This window comes from Hemiscyllium ocellatum, chromosome 10 (assembly GCF_020745735.1).
Source record: "Hemiscyllium ocellatum isolate sHemOce1 chromosome 10, sHemOce1.pat.X.cur, whole genome shotgun sequence".
Lineage (NCBI taxonomy): Eukaryota > Metazoa > Chordata > Chondrichthyes > Orectolobiformes > Hemiscylliidae > Hemiscyllium > Hemiscyllium ocellatum.
Genome location: NC_083410.1, coordinates 39,458,890 through 39,471,117, shown reverse-complemented (window position 1 = coordinate 39,471,117; position 12,228 = coordinate 39,458,890). Strand labels below are relative to the sequence as shown.

Sequence of the window (12,228 nt, the reverse complement as noted above, 5' to 3'; positions counted from 1 at the left end):
CGATTTTAAAAAATAATAAAGACAGACGTGTAATGTTTTCTACATTTAAAAAGCGTGTTTTTTTTCCTTACAGGAAAATGCCCTGAACAGCTCTTACTTTTCAATGTGTGTGGAGTTGGATTTTTTTTTGTTCTTGGTCATCTCGCCCCTGATTTGATGGCGAGGAAACCCCGTTGACAAGGCACGCTTCATGACGGTGAGTTCCTTCAGTGTATTATAATTTTGTGATAAAATTTTCAAGGAAAAAAAAACAACTCCTTCGGGGAGGGGGGAGGAAGCAAGAGAAAAAAAAATAGGGTCTAAGGGAAAATATATTTTTGGAAAAAAAACCCACCTCCCCATCTTTAGGAACTGCAGCAGCAAGCCGAGGGGAAAAAATAATAATCACCCAACAACGATAACAGCACCACCAAAAGAAAAAAAAAAGCTATTCAAGTGGCCCACTTCTTTATACAAAATATACTCTTAAACCCCCTCCCCCCCCCTGTTTTCGTTCTCGCCTAAACCCCTCACCCCACCCCCTTCCCTTTCATCTCCACCCTGTCCCCAAACTAAATGAGTCATTGTACAGAGAAAGCCGTTCGAAAATATTTTTTTTCTTTCCGCCCCCGTGATCACGACCAGTCTTTTTTTAAGAACCAAGAAAAAACAAAAAATAGATCGGAGCGAGGGAGAGAAATAATCGTCCGAGATCCCTCCCTCTTTTTTTCCCTGCTTTCTAAGCGGTTTTGTCTGGAATCACGGGCGGCTGTTAGTATCACCATTTGGTAAATTGACCTCACGGGGTTATTTTTCAAAGCGGCGATTCTAGATTCTCCCAGTAGATGTTTTTTCTTTTCTCTCCCCCTCCCTTCTCTCCACCTTCGTCGCCTCAAAGACGGCAAGAGACCGGAGAGAACAAAAAAAAACTCGAGCAAAGATGGATGAAGCCAGACTCGACAGTCGGCGCCGCCTTTGTTTGTTTCTAAGCGCTCCGTTACAGATGTTTAAAAACACACACAAATCTGCGGATTACTAGCGTTACCGAACAGATGCTGTCCCTCGGCGGCTTAAAACAAAATAAACCTTAAACTCGACTCTGAAGAGGAAAAAAAACTAAGAAGCCGTTTGCTCCGCTCCTCCCGTTCATGGCGATGGGCGGGATTGGAGGTCGATCTTTGGTTTTATTTTCAGACTTTTATTTTCTCTCTTCCCTTCTGATGATCTCTGACTCATTTCCATCTGCTTTTGCTAAAACTCTTGTTTAAGGAATGGACGGTTTTTAAAAAAAAATAAACTAATGCGATGTTAATATTTCTCCCCCATCCTCATTTAAACCTTAAAATACATTGTTGTTTACTGGTTGGACTGTTATTCCGGATTTTTAAAAATAAAATAATCGACTAATCGTCGTATTTCAGTATCCCACCGTCGGTTATTATTTTCGTGTCGATTATCCTTCAATTTCGTGGCTTTCCTTCGCGTGTAAATATATCGCTGGAAATGCTCACTCTTCTGAAAAAAAAACAATATTTTCTTTCCTTCCTTTATTCGGTGCCCATCTAAAGTTGACAAAAAAATTATACGATCCTATTTCTCTATTTGTTCGGAAAAAAATCTAAAAGTGCTGCATCTGTGGGCGGGATTTCGAAGGTTTTGTTCAAATTTGGTCTCGATTTTTTTCAAAGATAAGCTGAAATAGTGAATAGCCCTAATTTTTATCATTTCAAACCGTATTTTCGATAGTTTTCCTCGTTGGACAGCTAGGTTTTGCCTTTTAGTTTGCAGGCCTCAGAATCTTTTGCTCGCCCTTCAAAACGTTTTTAAAATACTTATTTCTATTGATTGTGTTGACAATAAATAGTTCAGTTTTCGAATAGCAAACGCTTTTGTTCATAATTTCACTCCGGGAAATGATCACGCTGGCTCTGTGCCAACATTGATTGCGCAGTTTAAATTTGTAGCGTCGCCATTATAGCTGTTTGAACTCATCGGACATTTCAGTTGGGCAAACATTCATGTTTCCAATGCGGCCTAATATAAAATATTTTTCTAACATTTTAATTTTTGATTATGATATGTACTGTACAAGTGTTGACGTAATAAAAATGTAAATGTTTGCGTGCTTTCGTTGAACGGCATTTGTAAACGTTCTGTTATCTGAATGCAGTGTGGCCCTTTAAAGATTGTAGTTTTAATATTGCTCAAGGACCGACAAGTGGAAATTTCAAGGGCTTCAAAAGATTTTATTAACTTGCATTACAAGCTAAGACAAAAGCAGTTTAGCTTTTTTCGAAGAGTACGTGTCCCAGAGATGTGGATATTAGTAAGGCTACTAAGCATCTTATAAAATAGGTCATCGATCCTGCAAAAAATACCCCGTTTTGCAACATATATACAAAAATTGTTTTAACTACATTTATGTGTTAATGTAAAATCCTGAGCTTGAAACACCTGGCCTTTGATTCCACGTTGGTGGCTTGTGCTGTAAAGATGTCATCTTTCAAGTAAAATTGTGACATCGTTCACTTGAAGGAATTATGGTTAAGGCTAAGAATCTAAATAAGACTGGAGAACCCAGTACATTTTGCCAAATGGGCCCATTTTCAGAATGAATGTTTGGATTTGAATATGCAATTCTGGCACTAAAGAATATTTTTTCAAAATCATTGATCACACATTAGAGGTAGGAGTTTATTATTTTGAACCTAGCATTTTCAAAAGTGACATAAAAAGTACAAACAAATTACTGTCATTTATAAAAGATATAGGTTAACACTTGAGCAAGTGGGGATACAAATTTGATTCTGCAAATGGCAGGTTTGACAATGAACTTATGGAAGAGATATGAATTGACTGTCAGTTCCTTGAACATGGCATGTTCCAAATGTTCTTAATTTCACATATTTGAACTTCATTCTGGCTTGTACACATGTCACAGCACAATTAACCTTTATCAAAGACACCGGTGGTAGTGGCACACATACCTCGAGCCTTCTGGAGCCTGTGACACAGTTGATCTTACAATCTTTCATCTTTTGTCATATAAATGATTTGGATGTGACCATAGGAGGTTTAGTTAGTAAGTTTGCAGGTGACACCAAAATTGGAGGTGTAGTGGACAGCAAAGAAGGCTACCTCAAAGTACAATGGGATCTTGAGTGGCAGATGAAGTTTAATTTAGATAAAAATGCTGTATTTTGGAAAGGCAAATCAGGGCAGGTCTTATACATTTAATGGTAAGGTCCTGGTGAATATTGTTGAACAGAGACTCTGAAGTGCAGGTTCATAATTCCTTGAAAATTAAGTCTCATGCACTTAGGATAGTGAAGAAGGCATTTAATATGCTTTCCTTGGTCAGAGCATTGAGTATAGGAGTTGGGAGGTCATGTTGCAGCTGGACAGGACATTGATTAGACTATGTTTGGAATATTGCATGCACTTCTGGTCTCCCTCCTATAGGAAGGATGTTATGAAACCTGGAAGGGTTTAGAAAAGATCTCAAGGATGTTGCCAGGGTTGGAGGATTTGAGGCTATAGGAATAGGATGAATAGACTGAGACTGATTTCCCTGGAGCGTCTGAGACTTGAGGGATGATCTGATAGAGGTCTATAGAATCATGAGGGACGTAGATGGGGTAGGTAGACAAGGTCTTTTCCCTGGGTTGGGGAGTCCAAAACTAGAGGGTATAGGTTTGGGGTGAGAGGGGATAGGTTTAAAAGGGACCTAAGGAAAAATGTTTTTACGCAAAGAGTAGTGCTTGTATGGAGTGAGCTGCCAGAGGAAGTGGTATAGGCTGGTACAATAACAATATATAAAAGGCTCCTGGATGGATGTATGAATAGTAAGAGTTAAGACAGGAATGGGCCAAGTGCTGGTAAATGGGACTAGATTAATTTATGATATCTGGCTGGCGTGGAAGAGTTGGATCGAAGGATCACCTGTCCATCTCTATGATTCTGTGACTCTTTCTAAGATGTCCAGGTGGGTTGGACTGCCCATCTTTGCTTCCATTTTTATTTGCCCAGATGTAGCCAGAAACACTCCAATTTGGCTTCTCTCCCATGTGGTTGCCAGGCGCTCCCTCACAGATCTTTCTTGGCATATCCTGTTTTTCATTTACATGCAGTTCTTCAATGATGTTATCTGAAACTTGTTATGTATAGAACTCACACGAGATTCCTTCATTTATTACAATTCTGGATAGAATACCCCAAGTTGTTCAGTTCCCAGATGAGGGATGACCTGCATCCCTATCTTTATTCACCATTGCCTTGGTTAAAAAGGGTCAATTATGGATACCCTTCTCCCAGAAATGAACTTGTGTTTTAAAAGCAGCCACTTCATTTAGGTTCCCTTGAATGAAAATAAATTTGTAAGATATGCAAGGAAAAAAACAGCAATGCAACACACATTAGAAATGAGATGAATTAAAAAAAGACAAAAGTTTTTAAAAATGCATTAGTCTTTGAATTATTAGCGAAGAACATATAGTTAAATGTGTCTTACAATAGACATTATTGTTCGTTGAACAATTGATTTCACATTCCTTTTGCAGATTATTTGAGATTCTGTAGTTTTATTTCTTTTCAACTATCCTTGAATTCTAGCATTCAGGGTGAGTGTCTTTTTATTGTCCTATTTCCTTTTATCTCTTGTAGCACTCTGTGGGAAATTCTGTACCTGCAGTGCAAGGATAACCTGGGAATAGTTCTTTAACTGTAACCTTCACAGCATGTATGCATTCAAAACCAAGCTGGTGCACACCAAAATATACAGTCCCACTAGTGCCCTTCACAGTGTTGTCAAAACTGGCTTTTAACTGCTGTGATTGTGTCTGCTCTTTGGGCCAGGGCTTGTCAGCCCTTTGTTACCTTTGTAGTCACAGATCACAGTCCAGTCTGTTTTTGCAGTTTCTTTGACACTACAAGGTCTTAAGTTCCATTGATATTTCTCTTTCCAAACAGTCAGTTAATTTACATCCAAAGCCACAAATGTTGGAATTACAAGTTAAAATGCCCACAGTGCTTCATGGTTATGATGCTTTATCATAACAAAACACAATGTCACATTCCACATGAATGTTGATATCATCCATCTCTAACAACAACACCACCAGTTTCCCAGATCAATCTACTTTTGTCATGCTGCTTGTTCAACATCCAGTATTGGACAAGCAGGAGGTCCTTTCATTTAAATATTGTAAAGTTCACAACCATCAAACTCTAGGTATTAACCCCACCCATCATAGAGTTTTACAGTTTTGCAACATGAAAAGAGACTCATTGTGTTAATGCTGGTCGTCAACCACCATCTAGTCAGTTTCCAGCTTTTGGCTTGTGCCTGTGATGCCTCAAATGATTATCTAAATACTACTTAAATGCAGTGATGGCTCTTGCTTTTCCCCAGCCTTTTAGAAGGTGAGTTCCAGATACCCAGCATCCTATGGGTGAAAAAGGATTTCTTAATTCCTATCTAAATATCCTGTCATTTACATTAAATCTCTCCCTTTGATTATTGATCTCTGTACTCGAAAAATTTTTTCTTCCAACCTATGCCACTTTATATCTTTTTACATGTCAGTCAGGTTTCCCCCTCAGCCTTCTCTGTTCTCAGGAAAACAGCTGTAGACCAGTGAGTTCTTCTGCATTGCAGGAACACCTCTGACAAGGCAACATCCTGGTGAATTTCATCTGCACCCTCTCTATTGCAGTCAATTCCTGCCTGTAATATGTACAGTTGTGGTTGCCACAGTACTCAAGCCAATTCCTACCTGACATATAGTGCCATCAAAACTTCTCTGCTTTTGTATTCAGTGCTTTAGCTAATAAAGGTAAGTATCCCATATGCCTTCTTAGCCACTTTATCAAAATGTCCCGTTGCTCACAAGAATTTATGTCATATGTATATTGAGATTGAAACAGCCAGCCACTGTGGCAGCCACTACATCCTATTTGATCTTGAACTAATTTGCCTTTTTTAATATCAAAAATATACTTTATTCTTAAAAACTCTATGTAATATGTATCTCATAAATGCAGTTCTGCTCTGTATAGTATCATATCAAGGAAACAAACAAAAGATTGGAGTTTGACTCTATCCAAAAAAAAACCTCTCACACATACAATATTATATTTACGTACATGTGGCTTTTGCCTGATACATCGATTTTCCTGCTGCTCAGATGCTGCCTGACCTGCTGTGCTTCTCCAGTGCCACACTCTTGACTCAGGATCTCTTACATACCTATGGCACAGATTCTTGTCCCATGACAAACTGACTCAGCTGGCTTGCCTAACCTGAAAGACCCTGCAGTTTTCCAATATAGAATCTCACTGCTTTTTAACTACTTTATTCCAGAATATTGCCTTCGATATCTGACACAGAAGCCTATTTTCTACATTGATGACACTATGAAGAACTGACAGCATCAGCTTTTCATTTGTCAATTAGTTTGATAAAGAATTCCAGTTACCTTTTCTGCACCATATCTCATCAGTCACGTTGAGTTAATGTATATGCTATTTTATATTAATTAGGTATTAACAATAAAATAGAGCAGGTAAAAAGTGCTGTTACTCACATGTGGAATAAATGTAGAGAAGTCTGTAACAAATGCTTCACACTTGAACAAAGTCTGAGTAAGGTGATCCGAAAGCTGAGAAAGAGCTTAAAATTCCAGACATGCTTATACAGTAGGAAGTTCACTGTTAACTGACCACCAAGCAATCATACTTGCAATCATACTTGCTTTAAAGAAAGGACTACCATTCCTCGTGGCAGCACTGTGGCTTCAGAGATAGGTGTGATTTTTCTGGCGCATCAGATTACAAATATTATAGATCATTAGTCAGACATTCCATTGAGATTTCCCATGAGGACTGCTCGATTTCTAGCCTGAGTTACGTGTAAATAACTTTATATTCACAATTAGCATGCCAGTGTCTGTCAGCGAAATTAATGAAGAAACTTAAAAGGTCTGGTGGACAGTGATGTGCTCAACCAAGTCACAGATGGGTGGCCCAAAGAATGTGATAGTGAGAAATTGAGTGAGTATTTCACCAAAAAAATGAGCTAACTGTAGATCAATGCCACCTCCTAACGCATTTAAAAGTCATTATTCCGTTGTTGTGGTTCTGCTCGCCGAGCTGGAAGTTTTTGCTGCAAATGTTTCGTTCCCTGGCTAGGGAACATCATCAGTGCTGTTGGAGCCTTGTGTGAAGCGCTGCTTTGATGTTTCTTCCGGTGTTTATATTGGTTTGTTCTTGCCGCTTCCGGGTGTCAGTTTCAGCTGCAGTGATTTGTATGTGGGGTCCAGGTCGATGTGTCTGTTGATGGATGTTCTTGCCGTTTCCGGGTGTCAGTTTCAGCTGTAGTGGTTTGTATATGGTGTCCAGGTCAATGTGTCATGAACAAACCAATATAAATACCGGAAGAAACATCAAAGCAGCGCTTCACACGAGGCTCCAACAGCACTGATGATGTTCCCTAGCCAGGGAACGAAACGTTTGCAGCAAAAACTTCCAGCTCGGTGAGCAGAACCACAACAACGGATACCCGAGCTACAAATCTTCAATCAGATTTTAGTCATTATTCCGCCAAGGTTGCCAGAAGAAATGTATCACAAAGACATACGGATAATTCATAAAAATTCAGTAGCAAGGAGACTTGGTGAGTCACTGCACTGTATTTTATACGTGGTACACTCTATAACCATTGTCCACCAATGTCGGGAGTGAATGGTCAAAAAGATTAATGGGGTACCAATCAAGCCAACTGGTTACCAGTCAATGCCCAAAATGTTGACTTTCCTGCTCCTCGGATGCTACCTGACCTGCTATGCTTTTTCCAACACCATACTTTGACTACTGTACAGAACCAAACTGCATTTGTGACAATGTATATACATAAGAGATTTTTAATGAATAAAGCATATGTTTGAAATTAAAAAAAAGTGTTGGACATGCTTGGGGCAGCTACAGCCAAGATGCAATGGGGTAAGACTACTGTCTGAGGTCTTCCTGCTGAAGTTAATTGAGGGTCAGTTTAGTTACTGGACCCTCCTGGTACCTCACATGTATGTAAATATAGTGTTGTGTGTGAGAGAGAGGTCTTTTATTTTGGATAGAGTCAAACTCCAATGTTTTGTTTGTTTCCTTGATATGATAAAGTACAGAGCAGAACTGCATTTGTGATGACGTATATAACACAGATTTTTTAAGAATAAAATATATTTTTGAAATTAAAAAAGGCAAATCAGTTCAAAATCAAATAGAATGTAGTGGCTAGCACAGACTTTTTCAATCTCAATATACATATGACCACAAATTCTTGTGTGTAACGGACATTTTGATAAAGTGGCTAAGAAGGCATATGGGATACTTGCCTTTATTAGCTAAAGCACTGAATACAAAAGCAGAGAAGTTTTGATGGCACTATATGTCAGGTAGGAATTGGCTTGAGTACTGTGGCAACCACAACTGTACATATTACAGGCAGGAATTGACTGCAATAGAGAGGGTGCAGATGAAATTCACCAGGATGTTGTCAGATAGTTAGAAACTAGGCCAGTTTGACTGATAATGTTGCATTGGGAGATTGCTGGAGTCAACAATTGAGAAAGCAATAGTACAATGTTTAGGAATTCAAATCATGTTCATATTACATGGTCTTATGGAAGGGAAATCATATTTCATGTGACATATTTGGATTTCCAAAGGCATTTGATAAAGTGGCATAAGTTTTTATTATACAAGCTCAGAGCTCATGATGAGTATATTAGCATGGAAGAGGAGTAACAATCAGGAAGCAAAGTGTTGGGATAAATGGATCATTTTCAGGTTAGAAAACTGCAACTCATGGGGTGCTACAGGGGCTTCAACAATTTAATCCGTATGAATGACCTAGATGAAAGAACAGTGTATTAGAGCAACATTTGTTGGTTATACAAATGGGAAGCAATTTGTGAGGAACAATCAGAGTCTGAAAAGGGATAGAGATAAAGTGATTTGGTAAGTATTTGGCTAATGGAGTATAATAAAGGAAAATGTGAGGTTATCCATTTAGGTAGAATGGCTAGTAAAGCAGAATATTATTTTAATGGAGTGGAGAAACTGCAGAAGTCTGAAGTACTGAGGAACTTGTGTATTATCATACAGCAGTCACAAATGTTATGACGAATGTACAACAATAATTAGGAAACCATATAGGTTGTTAGATGTTTTTGCAAGAGGAATGGACTATAAAAATAGGGAAGTCTTTTGCAACAATTCACATTGTTGGTGAGACCCCAGGGAGAAAACTACATGCAGCTTTGGCCTCCTTATTTGCATGAATGAATAAGCTGTAATTTTACTGAATATACATGATTCTGAGAGGGTGTCAGAGGGTAGCTATTGAGAGGATGTTTTCCCTTCTGGTGAAATCTTGAGACAGAGAAGCGCAACTTCAAAATAAAGGGGTCTTCAGATGGAAATTAGGGGTGGAATCTTGTGTTCTTCTCTGTGATAAATTGGCTACAGGGTGGATCATCTACGTGATGAGAAGGTGGGAACGCTGCCACCTTTTCACTTTCACCCCAGTTGCAAATGAGTCCATAAAACATAGAATTAAAAGATGATGGCTAGACTGATAATTTTACTTTCCTGCCATATCCCTATAACCCTTGATTCCTTCGCTGATTAAAAATCTTATTAAATCTTGAACATATTGACTGACCCAGCCTTTGTGGTAGAGGATTCTGCAGATTCATTATTCTCTAAGAAAAGAAATTCCTTCTCATCTCTGTCCAAACTAGTCATAGAGCTGTATAGCATGGAAACAGAACCTTTGGTCCAATTTGTCCATGCTGACCAGAAATCCTAAGTTAATCTACATAGAACATAGAACAATACAGCGCAGTACAGGCCCTTTGGCCCTCGATGTTGCGCCAATCCAACCCACCTAACCTATACTAGCCCACTATCCTCCATATGTCTATCCAATGCCTGTTTAAATGCCCATAAAGAGGGAGAGTCCACCACTGCTACTGGCAGGGCATTCCATGAACTCACAACTCACTGAGTAAAGAATCTATCCCTAACATCTGTCCTATACCTACCACCCCTTAATTTAAAGCTATGCCCGCTTGTAATAGCTGACTCCATACGTGGAAAAAGGTTCTCATGGTCAACCCTATCTAAACCCCTAATCATCTTGTACACCTCTGTCAAGTCACCCCTAAACCTTCTCTTCTCCAATGAAAACAGCCCCAAGTGCCTCAGCTTTTCCTCATACGATCTTCCTACCATACCAGGCAACATCCTGGTAAACCTCCTCTGCACCCGTTCCAGTGCCTCCACATCCTTCCTATAGTATGGTGACCAAAACTGCACACAATACTCCAGATGCGGCCGCACCAGAGTCTTATACAACTGCAACATGACCTCAGGACTCCGGAACTCAATTCCTCCACCAATAAAAGCCAATACGCCATATGCCTTCTTCACAGCACTATTTACCTGGGTGGCAACTTTCAGAGATCTGTGTACATGGACACCAAGATCCCTCTGCTCATCCACACTACCAAGTATCCGACCATTAGCCCAGTAATCCATCTTCTTGTAACTCTTACCAAAGTGAATCACTTCACACTTAGCTACATTGAACTCCATTTGCCACCTTTCTGCCCAGCTCTGCAGCTTATCTTTATCCCGCTGTAACCTGCCACATCCTTCCTCACTGTCAACAACTCCACCGACGTTCGTATCATCCGCAAACTTGCTCACCCAGCCTTCTAGCCCCTCTTCCAGGTCATTTGTAAAAATGACAAACAGCAATGGTCCCAAAACAGATCCTTGTGGAACACCGCTAGTAACTGCACTCCAAGATGAACCTTTACCATCAATTACTACCCTCTGTCTTCTTCCAGCCAGCCAATTCCTAATCCAAACCTCCAACTCACCCTCAATGCCATACCTCTGTATTTTTTGCAGTAGCCTACCATGGGGAACCTTATCAAACGCCTTTCTAAAATCCATATACACCACATCTACCACTTTACCCTCATCCACCTCCTTGGTCACCTTCTCAAAGAATTGAGGCACGACCTGCTCTTCGCAAAACCATGCTGACTATCCTTGATCACATTATTCCTATCCAGATGTTCATAAATCCTATCCCTTACAATTCTCTCTAAGACTTTGCCCACAACAGAAGTGAGACTCACCGGCCTATAGTTACTAGGGTTATCCCTACTCCCCTTCTTGAACAAGGGAACCACATTTGCTATCCTCCAGTCTTCTGGCACTATTCCTGTAGACAACGAGGACATAAAAATCTAGGCCAATGGCTCTGCAATCTCCTCCCTAGCTTCCCAGAGAATCCTAGGATAAATGCCATCAGGCCTAGGGGACTTATCTATTTTCACCCTTTCCAAAATTTCCAACACCTCTTCCCTACATACCTCAATGCCATCCATTCTAATTAATTGTGACTCAAAGTTCACATTGGCAACAATGTCCTGTTCCTGAGTGAATACTGACGAAAAGTATTCATTCAGTGTCTCCCAATCTCTTCAGCCTCCACACGCAACTTCCCACTACTATCCTTGACTGGACCTATTCCTACCCTAGTCATTCTTTTATTCCTGACATATCTATAGAAAGCTTTTGGGTTTTCCCTAATCCTACCATCCAAGGACTTTTCATGTCCCCTCCTTGCTGCTCTTAGATCCTTTAGATCCTTCCTGGCTACCTTATAACTCTCAATCGCCCCAATTGAACCTTCACACCTAATCTTTACATAGGCCGCCCTCTTCCCTTTAACAAGGGATTCCAATTCCTTACTAAACCACGGCTCACTCACACGACCCTTTCCTCCCTGCCTGACAGGTACATACTTATCAAGGACACTCAATAGTTGCTCCTTGAACAAGCTCCACATATCGATTGCACCCTTCCCTTGAAGCCTACTTTTCCAAGCCACGCATCCTAAGTCATGCCTCACCGCATCATAATTTCCTTGCCCCCAGCTATAGCTCTTGCCCTGCAGTGCACACCTATCCCTCTCCATCACTAGAGTAAAAGTCACCGAATTGTGGTCACTGTCCCCAAAGTGCTCACCTACCTCCAATTCTAACACCTGGCCTGGTTCGTTACCTAGAACCAAATCCAGTATGGCCTCACCTCTTGTTGGCCTGTCGACATATTGTGTCAGGAAACCCTCCTGCACACATTGGACAAACACGACCCATCTAACGTACTCGAGCT

General features: G+C 40.2%; 1 protein-coding gene across 2 annotated transcripts in view; it reads left to right on the top strand.

Moving 5' to 3' along the window:
• The window catches only part of LOC132819728 (BRD4-interacting chromatin-remodeling complex-associated protein-like), a 76,681-nt gene that overhangs the window by 597 nt on the left and 63,856 nt on the right, over nucleotides 1–12,228 (top strand). For both annotated transcript variants that reach the window (XM_060831412.1, XM_060831413.1), the window contains exon 2: nucleotides 74–196. The gene's annotated coding sequence lies outside the window, so the exon portion shown is untranslated. The remainder of the gene's footprint in view (nucleotides 1–73; nucleotides 197–12,228) is intronic.